At 40.0% G+C, this 15,241-nt stretch overlaps 1 protein-coding gene across 2 annotated transcripts in view; it reads left to right on the top strand.

Annotated features, from left to right (window-relative positions):
* Nucleotides 1-467: 467 nt before the first annotated feature.
* Nucleotides 468-15,241, top strand: part of IVNS1ABP (influenza virus NS1A binding protein) — a 46,877-nt gene continuing 32,103 nt past the window's right edge. The window contains exon 1 of one of the 2 annotated variants that reach the window (XM_053693844.1): nt 468-589. The gene's annotated coding sequence lies outside the window, so the exon portion shown is untranslated. Of the gene's footprint in view, nt 590-7,443; nt 7,576-15,241 lie in introns of those variants that run through there. The other variant, XM_053693843.1, reaches the window with a different exon arrangement.

The following is a 15,241-nucleotide window of genomic DNA, read 5'->3' as shown; positions in this document are numbered from 1 at the left end:
TTTTTCCATCATGAAAGCTGTAATAATAGTTGTATTGGCAGGGTAACTCTGTCCTTCCGCCATTATTGAGATTATCATTCAGATTTGTTTTTCCTCATTGGAGATTTGAGCGTCTAAAATTGTTGTAGGTTTTGCTGTAAATTGTGAACACATTTATAGCCATCTGGTACATCATTTGTTAAGCCATATGATTCTATATAGATATACAGTCCATTTACTTATCCATCTCTAGATAATAACTGCACCATAAGCAGCGCTATCGCGGACATTTTTCGACCGGCATCATTAATTAATGATAACGTCTTTTTCAGACAGTCCAGCAAAGTGTGGAATTTAGACCAATCAGAGCGTCTGCCGTGTGAAAACCCACTAATTTCATTGGTTCCTCCATCACTCCTTCTCTGTCCCCACCAATCTGCTTGGCTGCTGTTGGGGCGGAGTCGGTGACGTATGCCGTTGCCGGCAGCCGCAGTGCGAGTGTCTGGTCTCACTGCGTGGTTCGTTGGCGCCATATCTTATGTCACGCGCCGTTGGAAGTTACACACGGCAGAAATGGTGAGGACGGTGTCGCGGATAACCGAGTTATGACGTGAGTGCTTTAGGGAACGCATCATGATCCTGTGAAAGTGCTTATTCGTCATAGTTTAATAGTGTTAAGTGGTGAAGTGTGTGATGATCCGCGGGTTTATTTATGTCAGGTAGTGAGGATCCGCGGGCGATTTATGTCGGGTAGTGAGGAGATCCGCGGGTGATTATGTCTAGTAGTGAGGGGCTGCCTGGTCCTAATGTTTAGTTTAAATTTCATGGGCCTACCGTGGACTTGTTTTTCATGTGGGGATGCGGGAGGCTGCCTGGTGATTAAGGTCATGGTGTGATGCGGGAGGCTGCTGGTGATTACGGTCTTGTGGTGGTGCGGGAGGCTGCCTGGTGATTAAGGTCATGTGGTGATGCGGGAGGCTGCCTGGTGATTAAGGTCATGTGGTGATGCGGGAGGCTGCCTGGTGATTAAGGTCTTGTGGTGATGCGGGAGGCTGCCTGGTGATTAAGGTCTTGTGGTGATGCGGGAGGCTGCCTGGTGATTAAGGTCTTGTGTGATGGCGGGAGGCTGCCTGTGATTAAGGTCTTGTGGTGATGCGGGAGGCTGCCTTGTGATTAAGGTCTTGTGGTGGTGCGGGAGGCTGCCTGGTGATTAAGGTCTTGTGTGGTGCGGGAGGCTGCCTGGTGATTAAGGTCTTGTGGTGGTGCGGGAGGCTGCCTGGTGATTAAGGTCTTGTGGTGGTGCGGGAGGCTGCCTGTGATGCGGGAGGCTGCCTGGTGATTAAGGTCATGTGGTGATGCGGGAGGCTGCCTGGTGATTAAGGTCTTGTGGTGATGCGGGAGGCTGCCTGGTGATTAAGGTCTTGTGGTGATGCGGGAGGCTGCCTGGTGATTAAGGTCTTGTGGTGATGCGGGTGGCTGCCTGGTGATTTTAAGGTCTTGTGGTGATGCGGGAGGGCTGCCTGGTGATTAAGGTCTTGTGGTGATGCGGGAGGCTGCCTGGTGATTAAGGTCTTGTGGTGATGCGGAGGCTGCCTGGTGATTAAGGTCTTGTGGTGATTCGGAGGCTGCCTGGTGATTAAGGTCTTGTGGTGATGCGGGAGGCTGCCTGGTGATTAAGGTCTTGTGGTGATGCGGGAGGCTGCCTGGTGATTAAGCTCATGTGGTGATGCGGGAGGCTGCCTGGTGATTAAGCTCATGTGGTGATGCGGGAGGCTGCCTGGTGATTAAGGTCTTGTGGTGATGCGGGAGGCTGCCTGGTGATTAAAGGGACAGTCTACCATAGAATTGTTATTGTTTTAAAAGATAGATAATTCCTTTATTACCCAATCCTCAGTTTTGCACAACCAACACTGTTATATTAATGTACTTTTTACCTCTGTGATTACCTTGTATCTAGGAACCTTCTTCCAGCCCCCTGATCACATGACTGTGACCGTTGTCTATTGTCTTAAATTTAGCATTGTTTTGTGCTAAATCTTAACCCTTTCGTGTCAGGGCTAAAGTGCCTACATCGGAACAATTGTTCCGATGTAGACAAATTGAAACCACGCGGTCGTGCACACGATCGCAAGATTTAAATTATCGGGTCGCGTCTGGGGGGGCGTCCCTTCAACCCTAGGAACGCCCCGAAGACCGCGATCAAGTCCTGACAGCACAGAAGGCTTCAGGACAGCCGTTAGCTATGACGTTCTATTCCGTCATAACGGCTTTAAAGCCCAGTCTAATTATGACGTAATAGAACGCATAACGGCTTAAAAGGTTAAATAACCCCCTGTGCCTGAACACAGTGTTATCTATATGGCCCACGTGTACTTTCTGTCTTTGTGTTGAAAAGCTTAGAAATTAGCATATGAGCCTACCTAGGTATAGGGCTAGATTTATTATAGCTGAGGCGTACAGGGGCACGTATACGCGCCCCTGTACTCCTCAGCTCGCACTGTGCGGGGCGAAATTACCTGTAGGTAATTACATTGCACACGAGCGCAATCCCGCCCCCTGGCCCGTGCACAGCCCATCACGCGCGGTGCAGGAGCTGTCAATCTCCTTGGTCGGACTTGACCGAGGAGATTGAATTTCGCCACCTTAGAGGTGGCGAAGAGCTTAGGGAAGCAGCGGTCTGGTGACCGCTGCTTGATAAATCGCGACGAGCAAGTTCTTGTGAGAACTTGCTGCTGTAGGGGCTTGATAAATCTAGCCCTTAGTTTCAACAAACAATACCAAGAGAAAAAAGCAAATTTGATGATAAAAGTAAATTGGAAAGTTGATTAAAATTAAAAGTCCTATCTGAATAATGAATGTTTAATTTATACTAGGCTGTCCCTTTAAGGTCATGTGGCGTTGCGGGAGGCTGTCTGGTGATTAAGGTCATGTGGCGATGGAGGCCGCCATGGACCTAAGGTGTCTTGGTCTTGTGGTGATGCGGGAGGCTGTGTGATTTGTCATGTGGTGACTAGGGCTGTTCTGGTTGAGGTCTTCTGATGATGGGGGCTGCAGGATGGGATAGTGTCCATTCTGTAGTATGGTGATAGTATGAGGTTTTGGTCGGTGTGCTGCTGTACGCTTGGGGGGTTGGGTGGTGCACTCCTGTATTTATCCGCATGTGTACTAGCAGGATCAGTGATTTAACCTGTTTGTACCAGTTTTAGACAGGATTGGTTGCAGCACATCTATTGATGGAGCTGGTGCCTGCTTTTCACTGTTGGTGGAAGTCATGTGTGGCCTTGCCCCTTCTTAGGGAAGAGGCATTAACCTCACACCTTCCATACTACGATCAGGGTTAGGGCACTTTACTGGCACTCTAGAACACAGATATCTCGAGCCCTTAGTGCCATAAAAGCAGCAGCATTGTTCTCCACAGGTTAAATGTGAACCAACATTTGCTAATATTAAATATGTTCAATGTTGCTCAAATTTTCATTGAACCAATTTGTCAAATTATGCAATTCATTTGTGCTATGGATAGCTTAAAGGGACACTGAACCCAATTTTTTTCTTTTGTGATTCAGATAGAGCATGCAATTGTAAGCAACTTTCAAATTTACTCCTATTATCACGTTTTTTTCAATCTCTTGGTATCTTTATTTGAAAAGCAAGAATTTAAGTTAGATGCCGGCCCATTTTTTGGTGAACAACCTGGGTTGTCCTTGCTGATTAGTGGATTAATTTAACGACCAATAAACAAGTGCTATCCAGGGTTCTGATAAAAAAAATAGCTTAAATGCCTTTTTTTTTTTTTTCTTTTTTCAATAAAGATAGCAAGATAACAAAGAAATTGATAATAGGGAGTAAATTAGAAAGTTGTTTAAAATTGCATTCTCTATCTGAATCACGAAAGAAAAAATTTGGTTCAGTGTCCCTTTAAATAACATCATAAATAGCAGAATAGTGTAATGTTGCAAAAGTATTACTGTCCCCACCAGACTAATACCACCAGCTGGCAAAATTTTCTGTGCAGATTAGGTAGTTATTTCTCTTTACTTTTTTTTTTTTTTTTTTTAACTGCCTTCCTAGCTACACAAAACCATAGTGTTTTGATAGGCTTTTTCAGACAACAACCATGCAGGAACAGTGCCACTCTGGTGCTTGCGGCATAGAAAATGGATATATTTTTTTTTAAATGCAGATTTATTTGGACAGCTGGTAGAAAACCTGAAAGTTTGTTGGCTAGTTTTGCTGCTGTAATGCAGAGGTGTACGGTTAGGAAGGGGCCTTCTGGTAATGGCAGTTGTGTGAAATGTGACCCATTTTCTTTGAATATCCCAGTGGCATTGTCTGTGAAAGGTGTTTCCTGTCTGAAGATGTGCCACTTGTTTATAGTGCTCACTCCCTTGTGTTGTGCAAGGTTTCTGTGCAGTTTGGTGCTCACTCCCTTGGGATGTGTCAGTTTGGTGACAGGGAACACAATTCTTGAACCATTGTCACGTAATTATGCGTTTAACGTATAATTTATGCTAGTTATATTCTGGTTTTAATGGTGCTCCATGCACTTTTTTCTCCCTGCTATATAGATATGGGTGTGCAAAACTATTTTAGTGTTGGCCTTTGATGCATTTAATGACTTGGATCACGTGTGTGTATTTAATATAATTTATTGTAACATTAGACAGATATACCGGGAGGAAAGGCTTGCTTAGAAGGGTATTTTAAAATATTTTATAATTTAAAAATGCACTGAGATAAGAGGTGGCCTTCAATGTTTTAGAAATCAGCACATGAGCCTACCTAGGTTTAGCTTAACTAAAATTACCAAGTGAACAAAGCAAATTTGATGATGAAAGTAAATTGGAAAGTTTAAAATGTGCATGCCCTATCTGAATCATGAAAGTTTTCATTTTGTCTCGACTGACCCTTTAATGTGGTTATTGGGAGTATGTGCTTTTCCCCCAGCTCTGTTATGTTGCTAAGAGGTGGAAACTTCACCTTTTAATAAACATAACCTTATATCTTAATGCCATGGTGCTGGACCATAACATTGCGTGTTTCCAGTTATGCCTTCTTTTCAATGTGCTATTATATACAGTTAGCCCATGGGGATATATACTCTCAGATGTCTGTTTAAAGTGTTGCTTAGCATGAAATATGTCATCAGCTTGCTCTTTAGGGCTTGTTTTACTTAGGCATAACATTTGCAACCTCTTGTGTGTTCATAGGTCTGCTCTGCATTTTTAGACATCTCTATATTAGACATACACAAAGGTGCCATATCACTCGGTTACTAAACTTCATTTAGCTTGGCAGATATTTTAAGGTGTATTTGCATTCATCTTAAAGGAAGTGAACCCCAAAAAATGTTCTTTCATAAACAACTTTCCAGTTTACTTCTTTATGAAATTTGCTTCATTCTCTTGGTATCATTTTTGAAAGGAGCATCAATGCACTACTGGTTTCTAACTGAACACAAGGGTGAGCCAATGTTTGTGTATTTTAATTCCTGCCTCTTTTTTTTTACACAATTCTACATAAAGCTATTAAGCTATGTATGATCACCCTTTTCATATGAAACCCACATTTTATTGTGTGTGTGATTCAGACAGAACCTTACTATTTTACTTCTATTATCCAATTTGCTTTGTTCCCATGGTATTTCTGTTGAAGAGATACCTAGGTAGGGCATCTGGATTACTACATGGCAGGAACTAGTGCTGCCATCTAGTGCTCTATCAAATGCATACAATTCTTGCAAAACTGCTGCCATATAGGGCTCCAGAAATGGGCCAGCTCCTGAGCTTACATCCCTGCATTATAACAAGAGATATGAAAACGAAGACACACCTCCGTTAACTAGAGTGTGTATGTATATATATAATTTTTAGTGTCTATTGTGCAAATTATGGTTAAAATAAATTCTCTTAAATGGTGCGATTTGTGTTTTGAATAGCAGGAAAATGTTGTTAGAAATAATTACTGATCCCACCTGGCGTGCTTCATAATGCACACAGGCTTGCAAAATGTTCTGTGGAGAGCACTGCGTACAGTACGTAGAGTAGGATACTTCTACATCTTACAATGCAGCACTACTTCTGTCATGCAGAAACATAGAAATTAAATGCTTAAGGTTTTTAAAAAAAAATCCCTATTAGACTGTTCAACTTCTGCAAAGTTATGTTTACTGCCATGTTTCATAGTGCGACATGGCCCGTGATTGTTGGGTGCGTAGAATGTCATTTGAGATTGCTGCAATGCCTTTTTCCTTTTAAAGAGCAACAATGCATTGTGCTTTGTATGGAAAGCAGATGGGTGTTCTCTTTGTAGAGGTTCCTTGGGGAGCAGGGTTCATAAGCCTGAAAGAAATCCTGCAGAAAATGCACGCTTTAGGGTTACACAGTACCCTAATGATCAAACTAATTCCCTCTCCATGCAAACTGGTAGAAGTGAGCTACTTCATGAGGGGTGGAGAGATGGAACGCTTCTAGTGTGTATATGTATGTATGTATGTATGTTATGGGTAAAGTCAGATATTGGGTAATCCTAGGATTACCCGGGTAAAATGGACATCACCCAAGCGGCTGTGGGTAAGGCCTGATGTAAGATCATAAATCTCCTCAGAGTGCGGTGTTACCACATCAAACATATATACAATGCACTGTAACCCCCCCCCCCCCCCACTGTAAATCTCATTCCCCAATGTTCTCTTGGGGTGGATGCCAGAGGATCGCCGGGGTGCCCCTCTTTAACCCCCCCCCCCCCCCCCACCACCACAGACGGAGGAGGCAAAAAAAATAGTGTAGACGAGGGAATTACAGTACATCAGGCTTAACCCACATTTTTCTTTCATGATTCAGATAGAGCATGCAATTTTTAAGAAACTTTTTTGAATTTACTCCTATTAACAAATTTTCTTCATTCTCTTGGTAACTTTATTTGAAAAGCAAGAATGTAAGTTAAGATGCCGGCCCATTTTTGGTCAACAACCTGGGTGGTTCTTGTTTATTGGTCGGTTAAATGAATCCACCAATCAGCAAGTGCTGTCCAGGGTCTGAACCAAAAAATAACTTCGATGCCTTTTTCAAATTAAAAATAGCAAGTGAACAAAGAAAAATCGATAATAGGAGTAAATTGGAAAGTCGCTTAAAATTGCATGCTCTGTGTGAATCACAAAATAAATTTTTTTTGGTTCAGTGTCCCTTTAACCCACAGCTGCTAACACCCCATACAACACATCTCTCTAAAAAGTAAGCTTACCTGCGTATTGATTGGCGGTCCAGAATATGTAATATAGTAGTAACGCAGTTAGATTTGATTACTTTTTTTTTTTGTTGAGAAACCTTAGTTGTCTTGGTTTTACTAACATAATTTCCCCCTCCCTTATTTGCCTGAAGGAAAAATGAAAACTGTTTAGGGAGAGAGGGAGGGTATAAGTACAGAGTACGTGACAACCTGCTTTATAGTGCAGATTGGTGTGAGGTCTACAGACTGCAGTCGTATGTTGATATGGTGCAAACGAATGACGTACTAGTAAGTTGTCTGCAGCCCAGACAAATAAAGAAGGATTTACATTTCTGATATAAAGTCAACTAGACAGAAGGGGAGCAAATGGTGAGCTTCTAAAATGGTTTTGATTGTGATTATTAGCTTTTATTTTATTTTTTTCATGCTTCATTATTAACCTATTTGTCCTAAACATTCTTGCAAGTGACCACTGCTGTAAATTCAGCACTGTGTGTTTTCATTTCAGCTTAGTTATGGTTAATAACTTTAATTTAGACAGGCACAGCAACCAGAATTATATACAATTTGTGCTAATTCTGCTACGCTTAACTAATAAAGGTGTACAATTTTTATAACAAATGTTTTTACACAATTGAATAATATTTAGAAGTACCGCAGAGGGCATGTTTGAAAGTGTAAAGATTTTTTCCTAAGTTTACTGTCTCCTTTTAAACTTTCATGAGTCAGAGAGCACACTATTTTAAACAACTTTCCAATTCACTTCTATTATCTAAATGTGCAAATTATTTTATATTCTCACTTTTTGATTCACCAGCTCCTACTGAGCGTGTGCAAGAGTTTATAGAATATACAAATATGCGTTTTGTGATTGGCTGATGGCTGTCACATGATGCGTTAGGAAGGGAAATGTAACTTTAAAATTTGAGAAAATTCTACTACTCATTTTAAATTCAAACTTAGAGCCTTGTATTATGTATTTACTGACTGCTATTTTACTGTGTTTAGCTGTTCTTTGAGTATTGTTTAGTGCAGGGTTAAGCTGAAATCACTGAGCTAATGTAAGATATATAAAATCTAAACTTTTCATTGTTTTTTTTTAAAATAAAATCTAGTGCAGCCAAGCAAGGTGTCCTTCATGTACTTTTGTAGAATTAAACTGGAGCTTGAAGGACAATTCTGAGAGAGATTGTTACTGAATTACAACTGTAAAACACTTTGAAATGTAGAGGGAAGTAATGGAAAATATTATTTTTACGTAAGATGTTTAATTGGTTAATTTTTGTTTAAAGTATTGTCTTGGGACAGTCTCAAGGTCACGTATGGGAGCTGTTCATACTCCAGCCAACACTAGCTTGGAGTAGCTTCAAACCGGATTATTTTGACACAAATAAAGGAATATTTAGTGCATACAATGATTTAATCTTAACTGGCATTTGCTAGTTTATGTCAAGTCCTTTCTCTACTAAAATTATATTTAGCCATGAGCAGAAAAGCTTAACTGTTCTTGTGCAGCTCAGCATTGCCTTTCATATTAATATGTGCTTCTTTTTTATTAATTGAATTCAAAAGATTTTGTTGCCTAACAGTTATTGGGAATATGTTTTTCTTTCATGTAATTAGCAAGAGTCCATGAGCTAGTGACGTATGGGATATACATTCCTACCAGGAGGGGCAAAGTTTCCCAAACCTTAAAATGCCTATAAATACACCCCTCACCACACCCACAATTCAGTTTTACAAACTTTGCCTCCTATGGAGGTGGTGAAGTAAGTTTGTGCTAGATTCTACGTTGATATGCGCTCCGCAGCAGGTTGGAGCCCGGTTTTCCTCTCAGCGTGCAGTGAATGTCAGAGGGATGTGAGGAGAGTATTGCCTATTTTGAATGCAGTGATCTCCTTCTACGGGGTCTATTTCATAGGTTCTCTGTTATCGGTCGTAGAGATTCATCTCTTACCTCCCCTTTTCAGATCGACGATATACTCTTATTTATATACCATTACCTCTGCTGATTCTCGTTTCAGTACTGGTTTGGCTTTCTACAAACATGTAGATGAGTGTCCTGGGGTAAGTAAGTCTTATTTTCTGTGACACTCTAAGCTATGGTTGGGCACTTTGTTTATAAAGTTCTAAATATATGTATTCAAACATTTATTTTCCTTGACTCAGGATGTTCAACATTCCTTATTTTCAGACAGTCAGTTTCATATTTGGGATAATGCACTTGAATCAATTATTTTTCTTACCTTAAAAATTTGACTTTTTTTCCCTGTGGGCTGTTAGGCTCGCGGGGGCTGAAAATGCTTCATTTTATTGCGTCATTCTTGGCGCAGACTTTTTTGGCGCAAAAAATCTTTTCTGTTTCCGGCGTCATACGTGTCGTCGGAAGTTGCGTCATTTTTTACGTTCTTTTGCGCCAAAGATGTCGGCGTTCCGGATGTGGCGTCATTTTTGGCGCCAAAAAGCATTTAGGCGCCAAATAATGTGGGCGTCTTATTTGGCGCTAAAAAATATGGGCGTCGCTTTTGTCTCCACATTATTTAAGTCTCATTTTTCTTTGCTTCTGGTTGCTAGAAGCTTGTTCATTGGCATTTTTTCCCATTCCTGAAACTGTCATTTAAGGAATTTGATCAATTTTGCTTTATATGTTGTTTTTTCTCTTACATATTGCAAGATGTCTCACGTTGCATCTGAGTCAGAAGATACTTCAGGAAAATCGATGTCTGGTGCTGGAACTACCAAAGCTAAGTGTATCTGCTGTAAACTTTTGGTAGCTATTCCTCCAGCTGTTGTTTGTATTAATTGTCATGACAAACTTGTTAATGCAGATAATATTTCCTTTAGTAATGTACCATTACCTGTTGCAGTTCCATCAACATCTAATGTTCAGAATGTTCCTGATAACATAAGAGATTTTGTTTCTGAATCCATCAATTCTGTTATTCCTCCTTCTAGTAAACACAAAAAATCTTTTAAAACTTCTCTTTATACAGATTAATTTTTAAATGAACATCATCATTCTGATGACTCTTCTGGTTCAGAGGATTCTGTCTCAGAGATTGATGCTGATAAATCTTCATATTTATTTAAAATGGAATTTATTCGTTCTTTACTTAAAGAAGTACTAATTGCTTTAGAAATTGAGGATTCTGGTCCTCTTGATACTAATTCTAAACGTTTAGATAAGGTCTTTAAATCTCCTGTGGTTATTCCAGAAGTTTTTCCTGTTCCTAGTGCTATTTCTGAAGTAATTTCCAGAGAATGTGATAAATTGGGTAATTCATTTACTCCTTCTAAAGGTTTTAAGCAATTATATCCTGTGCCGTCTGACAGATTAGAATTTTGGGACAAAATCCCTAGAGTTGATGGGGCTATTTCTACCCTTGCTAAACGTACTACTATTCCTACGTCAGATGGTACTTCGTTTAAGGATCCTTTAGATAGGAAAATTGAATCCTTTCTAAGAAAAGCTTATCTGTGTTCAGGTAATCTTCTTAGACCTGCTATATCATTGGCTGATGTTGCTGCAGCTTCAACTTTTTGGTTGGAAACTTTAGCGCAACAAGATCATGATTCTCATAATATTATTATTCTTCTTCAACATGCTAATAATTTTATCTGTGATGCCATTTTTGATATTATCAGAGTTGATGTCAGGTTTATGTCTCTAGCTATTTTAGCTAGAAGAGCTTTATGGCTTAAAACTTGGAATGCTGATATGGCTTCTAAATCAACTCTACTTTCCATTTCTTTCCAGGGTAACAAATTATTTGGTTCTCAGTTGGATTCTATTATCTCAACTGTTACTGGTGGGAAAGGGAACTTTTTTACCACAGGATAAAAAATCTAAGGGTAAAAACAGGGCTAATAATCGTTTTCGTTCGTTTCAACAAAGAACAAAAGCTGATCCTTCATCCTCAGGAGCAGTTTCAGTTTGGAAACCATCTCCAGTCTGGAATAAATCCAAGCCTTCTAGAAAAGCAAAGCCAGCTTCTAAGTCCACATGAAGGTGTGTGCCCTCATTCCAGCTCAGCTGGTAGGGGCAGGTTACGTTTTTTCAAAGAAATTGGATCAAATCTGTTCACAATCTTTGGATTCAGAACATTGTTTCAGAGGGTACAGAATTGGTTTCAAGATGAGACCCCTCCTGCAAAGAGATTTTTTCTTTCTCACGTGTCCCAGTAAATCCAGTGAAAGCTCAAGCATATTCTGAATTGTGTTTCAGATCTAGAGTTGGCTGGAGTAATTATGCCAGTTCCAGTTCTGGAACAGGGGATGGGGGTTTTATTCAAATCTCTTCATGTACCAAAGAAGGAGAATTCCTTCAGACCATTCTGGATCTAAAAATATTGAATCGTTATGTAAGGATACCAACGTTCAAAATGGTAACTGTAAGGACTATCTTGCCTTTTGTTCAGCAAGGGCATTATATGTCCACAATAGATTTACAGGATGCATATCTGCATATTCCGATTAATCCAGATCATTATCAGTTCCTGAGATTCTCTTTTCTGGACAAGCATTACCAGTTTGTGGCTCTACCGTTTGGGCCTAGCTACAGCTCCAAGAATTTTTACAAAGGTTCTCGGTGCCCTTCTGTCTGTAATCAGAGAACAGGGTATTGTGGTATTTCCTTATTTGGAACGATATCTTGGTACTTGCTCAGTTCTTTACATTTAGCAGAATCTCATACGAATCGACTTGTGTTGTTTCTTCAAGATCAGGTTGGAGGATCAAATCACTAAAAAGTTCATTGATTCCTCAGACAAGGGTAACCTTTCTGGGTTTCCAGACAGATTCAGTGTCCATGACTCTGTCTTTTGACAGACAAGAGAGTCGTAAAATTGATTTCTCAGCTTTGTCGAAAACCTTCAGTCACAATCATTCCTTCGGTAGCCTTATGCATGGAAATTCTAGGTCTTATGACTGCTGCATCGGACGCGATCCCCTTTGCTCGTTTTCACATGCGACCTCTTCAGCTTTGTATGCTGAATCAATGTGCAGGATTACACAAAGATATCTCAATTAATATCTTTAAAATACGATTGTACACGACACTCTCTAACGTGGTGGACAGATCACCATCGTTTAATTCAGGGGGCTTCTTTTGTGCTTCCGACCTGGACTGTAATTTCAACAGATGCAAGTCTCACAGGTTGGGGAGCTGTGTGGGGATCTCTGACGGCACAAGGAGTTTGGGAATCTCAGGAGGTGAGATTACCGATCAATATTTTGGAACTCCGTGCAATTTTCAGAGCTCTTCAGTCTTGGCCTCTTCTGAAGAGAGAATCGTTCATTTGTTTTCAGACAGACAATGTCACAACTGTGGCATACATCAATCATCAAGGAGGGACTCACAGTCCTCTGGCTATGAAAGAAGTATCTCGAATTCTGGTTTGGGCGGAATCTAGCTCCTGTCTAATCTCTGCGGTTCATATCCCAGGTATAGACAATTGGGAAGCGGATTATCTGTCGCCAAACGTTGCATCCGGGCGAATGGTCTCTTCACCCAGAGGTATTTCTTCAGATTGTTCAAAAGTGGGAGCTTCCAGAAATAGATCTGATGGCGTCTCATCTAAACAAGAAACTTCCCAGGTATCTGTCCAGATCCCGGGATCCTCAGGCGGAAGCAGTGGATGCATTATCACTTCCTTGGAAGTATCATCCTGCCTATATCTTTCCGCCTCTAGTTCTTCTTCCAAGAGTAATCTCCAAGATTCTGAAGGAATGCTCGTTTGTTCTGCTGATAGCTCCGGCATGGCCTCACAGGTTTTGGTATGCGGATCTTGTGCGGATGGCCTCTTGCCATCCGTGGACTCTTCCGCTAAGACCAGACCTTCTGTCGTTCTGTCGCAAGGTCCTTTTTTCCATCAGGATCTCAAATCCTTAAATTTAAAGGTATGGAGATTGAACGCTTGATTCTTGGTCAAAGAGGTTTCTCTGACTCTGTGATTACTACTATGTTACAGGCTCGTAAATCTGTATCCAGAGAGATATATTATAGAGTCTGGAAGACTTATATTTCTTGGTGTCTTTCTCATCATTTTTCTTGGCATTCTTTTAGAATTCCGAGAATTTTACAGTTTCTTCAGGATGGTTTAGATAAAGGTTTATCCGCAAGTTCTTTGAAAGGACAAATCTCTGCTCTTTCTGTTCTTTTTCACAGAAAGATTGCTAATCTTCCTGATATTCATTGTTTTGTACAAGCTTTGGTTCGTATAAAACCTGTCATTAAGTCAATTTCTCCTCCTTGGAGTTTGAATTTGGTTCTTGGGGCTCTTCAAGCTCCTCCGTTTGAACCTATGCATTCATTGGACATTAAATTACTTTCTTGGAAAGTTTTGTTCCTTTTGGCCATCTCTTCTGCCAGAAGAGTCTCTGAATTATCTGCTCTTTCTTGTGAGTCTCCTTTTCTGATTTTTCATCAGGATAAGGCGGTGTTGCGAACTTCTTTTGAATTTTTACCTAAAGTTGTGAATTCCAACAACATTAGTAGAGAAATTGTGGTTCCTTCATTATGTCCTAGTCCTAAGAATTCTAAGGAGAAATCGTTGCATTCTTTGGATGTTGTTAGAGCTTTGAAATATTATGTTGAAGCTACTAAGTCTTTCCGAAAGACTTCTAGTCTATTTGTTATCTTTTCCGGTTCTAGAAAAGGCCAGAAAGCTTCTGCCATTTCTTTGGCATCTTGGTTGAAATCTTTAATTCATCATGCCTATGTCGAGTCGGGTAAAACTCTGCCTCAAAGGATTACAGCTCATTCTACTAGGTCAGTTTCTACTTCCTGGGCGTTTAGGAATGAAGCTTCGGTTGATCAGATTTGCAAAGCAGCAACTTGGTCCTTTTTGCATACTTTTACTGAATTCTACCATTTTGATGTATTTTCTTCTTCTGAAGCAGTTTTTGGTAGAAAAGTACTTCAGGCAGCGGTTTCAGTTTGAATCTTCTGTTTATGTTTTTCATTAAACTTTATTTTGGGTGTGGATTATTTTCAGCAGGAATTGGCTGTCTTTATTTTATCCCTCCCTCTCTAGTGACTCTTGCGTGGAAAGATCCACATCTTGGGTAGTCATTATCCCATACGTCACTAGCTCATGGACTCGTAAGAACTTACCTGATAAATTCATTTCTTTCATATTAGCAAGAGTCCATGAGGCCCGCCCTTTTTTGTGGTGGTTATGATTTTTTTTGTATAAAGCACAATTATTCCAATTCCTTATTTTATATGCTTTCGCACTTTTTTCTTATCACCCCACTTCTTGGCTATTCGTTAAACTGAATTGTGGGTGTGGTGAGGGGTGTATTTATAGGCATTTTAAGGTTTGGGAAACTTTGCCCCTCCTGGTAGGAATGTATATCCCATACGTCACTAGCTCATGGACTCTTGCTAATATGAAAGAAATGAATTTATCAGGTAAGTTCTTACATAAATTATGGTTTTTTTTCTTCTACTTCTAAAATAGATTTGTCATAAATTCAAGTTTCAAGTATATTATCTTGAATTTACCAGCTATGCAATGAGAGCCATTATAGTAAAAAAAAAATTGTATTACAAATGAAAGCATGTCAGGACCAGCAGTTCCAACCCAAGTGGAAACTGCTGACACAATCAACAGTGCTAATCGTATAGTAGTACGTTAAAGGGACAGTCAATACCAGAATTTTTGTTGTTTAAAAAGATTATCCCTTTATTACCCATTGCATAACCAGCACTGTTATATTAATATACATTTTACCTCTGGTTACCATGTATCTAAGCATCATCCCCTGATCACATTACGTTTTACTTATTATCTATTGACTTTCATTTTAGCCAATTAGTGCAGTGTCTGCCACAAGCTACGTGCGTGATCACAATGTTATCTTTTTGGCTCACATGAACTAACTCTCCCCTATTGTGAAAAGCAAATATAAAAGCATGTGATAAGAGGCGGACTTCAAGAAATTATCATATGAGCCTTCCTAGGTTTAGATTTCAACTAAGAATACTAAATTAGAAAGTTGTTTAAAATTACATGCCCTATTTGAAACGTGA

Source organism: Bombina bombina, chromosome 10, assembly GCF_027579735.1.
Source record: "Bombina bombina isolate aBomBom1 chromosome 10, aBomBom1.pri, whole genome shotgun sequence".
In the NCBI taxonomy this organism is placed as follows: domain Eukaryota; kingdom Metazoa; phylum Chordata; class Amphibia; order Anura; family Bombinatoridae; genus Bombina; species Bombina bombina.
This window is presented reverse-complemented; position numbering and strand designations above follow the sequence as displayed.